We start from the raw sequence: 4,374 nt of genomic DNA on the forward strand, positions 1-4,374 counted from the left end.
AAAAAAAAAAAAAAAAAAAAAAAAAAAAAAAAAAAAACAAAACAAAACACCCACATACACACTCACAAAAAAACCGGGGGGGGGGGAAGAAGATATAAAAATTATACTTTTTTGAAGTTGTTACAGCAAGCAAATGGAAAGGACATTCTTGGGTGGGAGGGGAGAGAGGGAGGAGGGAGGGAGGTGTCGGTGATGGGCCATAATAATCTAATACATTGCATATTTACAAAATAAAAATTTAACGAAAAAAAAAAAAGAAAAAAAGAGAAAAAATAGCTGGAAATAAAAACAACAAGTTAGAGTAATGTAGGAATTAATTAAATTAATTAATTAATCATACAAGTACTTAACAGAATTTCTTCTTTGTGCCTAACATTGCCCATGAGAGGGGTGCAGACCCGATCATCTGGAATTGATAATCTAATGGAAAGATAAGACACAACAGAAAAATTAAATAAACTTGTAGGGAATATGTGATTAAATTCCAGTCTGTTGGTAATGACAATAAGTACTACACCGTACCTAAGAGAAATATACAAAATAAGCTATCTAAAAGATGTGAAATGAGAGAGACTTTTTTTCTCTGTAGGCTTCAATACCTGGTGGTGGGTTTTCAGTTTATATATATATATATATATATATACGTACATATATATATAAATATAACCACGCTCTCCCAAGTAAGCTAACCGGCCATCCCTATATAGGGATCCAAACCCGTGGCCTTGGTGCTATCAGCACTGCACTCTCCCAAGTGAGCCACCGGCCGGCTCATCAGTTTATATGTTTGATAAGACCCAAATCAGAAGCATGTTTCCTGGGTTGTCAACTTTTTGTTTTTACAATCTACACTTTGTAGAACATTGTTTAGAAAGTTATATATTGAGAAGTGAGCTGAGATTGTTTCAAAAGATTTCCAAAATTTAAAATGTGTAGGTTGTAATTTTAAAAATTTAGATTGAATTTTGTTTATCTTGATTTTCTCCCTCAAAACAGAAGGTAGTGTGAGGTCCTTCTAGATATACTGGTCTGGAGGACTGTTAGTGAGTGATAGGGCTAAGATCCAGAAAGTCTTTGGAGATTGTCTCATTGTTTTAACCTGTGGGCTTTCATGAGCTTATTGACAAGTAGTCAGACACTGTGGCCTTCTCTAGGCATTTCTAGTTACCCTTTCTAATTTTCTTACCTCTGCTAGGGTATGGTAACAACCTGAAATGTGTAAAGTAATTTGTGAGGCTTATTTCAAATAATGAATGATTAACTTTTTCCACACATTAGGGAGCTTATCTCAGAAAGACAGTACAGTCACACATTACAAAGATGAAATGTGAAAAAAGATGAAATGTGATGAAAAATTGCACATATCTAAAATCCAAATTTTTTTTTATGTCTTGGTAGAAAAAAAGGTACAAGATAATTGCTCTAGTATGTGGACAGAGCTATTTCTCTCTGGTCTCATCTTTCCTTATTAGGAAACAGAAGTCTTTTTTTTTTGTCTGGGTCTCAAATCCACTTTTTGGTGGCTGGTCAAAATTACTTTCCTTTCAGCCACTTGATTGCCTATTCAATTTAGCCTTCTCTCCTCAGGGCACCTAGCCCTTATCGTTAGAAAATCACCAAAGTTGTCCTTGATGTTTAACACTACCATCCAATTCTAATAACTTCTTACTGTTGTTTTTTTTTCCCTCCTGAAGTTCTCCAGCTTTCTTTACAAGTTTGCCTCTTTATTTTCACTCTCTGTGGTTTTTCCTTTTGGCTCCTCATCTGAGAATCAACTTCTGGTCCACTGTCTCAAATAAATACTAGCATATCTAGTAATCAACTAATTATTTTAATCCCTCCAGCCTCAGGTACCTTGGGATTTCTCAAATTGCCTTTGATTTGGGGAAAGAATTTTAAAAAATGTTTCTACTGCAATTATTTAATGATTCAAATTCGTAGAAACTTTAACTTCAGAGGAGAAAATAGCCTCAACATAAGTCTAATTAAGCTTCCTGTACCCCAGTGAAGTAGTGAGAATAAGTGCACGGGGAGGCTGCAATCATTTCCTCTGAAGCCCGATTAAAAACTAAGTTTTAAAATGTTCGACCAGTGTTAATCTGCGTGACTGCTTCACATTTCATTTGAGAAAGATTTATGTGCTAACATTATCACTAAAATATGTGAATCTATTTCCATAATCAGAGCCCTATGGGATGGAGCATAGATTTAATGTGGCTTTGGTGCTTACGTGTTTTCCAGTACATCGATTAATACCGTCCTCTCAAGAGGAACACAATCAGAGACAACCTGCCAGAGGACTGTTTTCTGTAAATTTCAGCTGAACTAGTATCGGTGGAAATCTTAAGACCAAAGAATTGATGAATATACTACAATTAAGCTTTCATTGTGAATTGAAGAATGCAGCAAAGGATAATGAACATACTGAAATGATTCCACATGTTTTATGCATCACATATTTGTAATTAAAACAGATCCTGAAGGTAAGTTTGTGTCTTCTGATGTAATGATTGCAAAAAGCAGAGGGTGTTATTAAATATCTACAGGGCAAGTTTCTCAAGTGAAGCATGTGAAAATTTATCTTGTTTCACTTCCTCAACAGTTTCTTATCAGAAACCAGAGATTTGGTGCAGCAGCAAACCACACTTCTTAGGAGATTTGTTTATATTGATCAAATTTATGCGTAGTGTATAAATCTATCAGTTCATCCCCAATGTGTAAATTTCTAACAATGTTTAGTAAGTAGATTTAATTTCAACTGCTCAACTAAATATTAATGTTTGCTAGAGCCCCTCAGTCTTACAAAGATCCTGTAAGATCTTTAACAATTCAGCAATTATTGTCCATAGCAGCTCAAGGTTGCATGACTGTTGCAGCCAGGGCCACCTCAGGACTAACTAATAATAATAATTTGCAAAATATATCAACTCCATTGCAGTTTATGAAATATTGTTACAATCTGTTTTATCATTTGATCTTCTGTGATTCTGTGAGATAGGAGGAGTACATATTCACATTAAGGAATGAAAAGTATTTCAAATCTTTGGATAATATGGCCATATAAAACCTATTTCAGTTCCTCAAAGAATGTACCTTGCTCTCTTGCTTCTTGGCCTTTGAACATATAGTTTCCCTGCCATAAATCTCCATCTCTGCCATTCTCCTGTGTTTGGCCAACTTCTCATTTTACAGGTCTCAGCTTAATTGACCCTTCCTTCTGGAAACTTCTCTGACCTCTCAAGTATGGGTTAAGTGCTCTCTTAAGTGCTGCCAGAACAAGTCAGACTTCACGACATGCATTGCTGTTTTCTCACTGCCTGCTTACTTGTCTCTTTTCCTGACTAGACCATAAATTCCCAAAGGCTACAATCCATTTCTCTTTTATGTATTATTTTATTCCCAGGTACATGGTAGACTTCAAGAAATAGTTTTTGAATGAATAAATGCGTGAATACATTTATTTAAGTTACAATTGCTTTAAATACTGTTATGATTTTGATAAAAAAAGTAATTGTGGTTTAAGTTACAGATTAAATAATTTTTAAAAGTTTCTAAAAATATATTTTTTAATGACGTTATGCACCCTAATCCCCTGCAATGAATTAACTTATTTACTTATGTACTAGCAAGTCCACTCTGAAAAATCAAACTGATGCTTATGCTATTTATAATATTTATAAGTATTGATTTACTAGATAGTCTATTTTATGCAGTGTTTTCTAAAGTATACTCTTCTGCTATGTTGGCTACTTACAATATTATGCTTTATAATAAAGCATCAAAATATTATATTGCAGATTTAATGATGAAAATTGATATTTATTTTGGTATCTGTGGTATTAATAGTTTAATACCCAATAGTATAGAAAAATCCAATGATCCAGTAGAGTATCAGTCTGGACCTTGTTGGATTATTGGACTTTTAATGAAATTGGTTAAGGGCAAGCAGCTAGTAGGTGGCAGATTGGCAGGTCAGTCAATCTGGTCAGCCTAGGTCATTTCACTGTTTTATACAGTTTTCCTGTTCTAATATGGTTCCTTAGAGAGGGTGTTGAATAACTGTGCTGATGAATAAAGACACAAGAGAAAGGATACTATTTTGAGAGAGCAAAGTACAATACTCTAACATATGATATAAAACAAGTAAATTATATAAATTTTTCATAGTTATGAGAACGTGATTCTTAGATAGCTGGTTGTTCTTTATTCTTTTAAAGTGGTGTCTTGATAGTACTTCCTTTCAATTGGTTTATTACATTATTGGTAAAATCATAAATTTTGGGGCCGGCCCGGTGGCGCACTGCTATAGTGCGCCGCTTGGGAAGCGCGGTGGCGCTCCCGCCGAGGGTTCGGATCCCGCATGCAGACCGGCTG

General features: G+C 34.8%; 1 long non-coding RNA gene across 1 annotated transcript in view; it reads left to right on the top strand.

Annotated features, from left to right (window-relative positions):
• The first annotated feature begins 2,328 nt into the window (after positions 1 to 2,328).
• Positions 2,329 to 4,374, top strand: part of LOC103609997 — a 21,599-nt gene continuing 19,553 nt past the window's right edge. Inside the window, exon 1 of the long non-coding RNA XR_552180.1 lies at positions 2,329 to 2,483. This is a non-coding gene — a long non-coding RNA (uncharacterized LOC103609997). The remainder of the gene's footprint in view (positions 2,484 to 4,374) is intronic.

Source organism: Galeopterus variegatus, unplaced genomic scaffold (genome assembly GCF_000696425.1).
Source record: "Galeopterus variegatus unplaced genomic scaffold, G_variegatus-3.0.2 Scaffold10438, whole genome shotgun sequence".
NCBI lineage: Eukaryota > Metazoa > Chordata > Mammalia > Dermoptera > Cynocephalidae > Galeopterus > Galeopterus variegatus.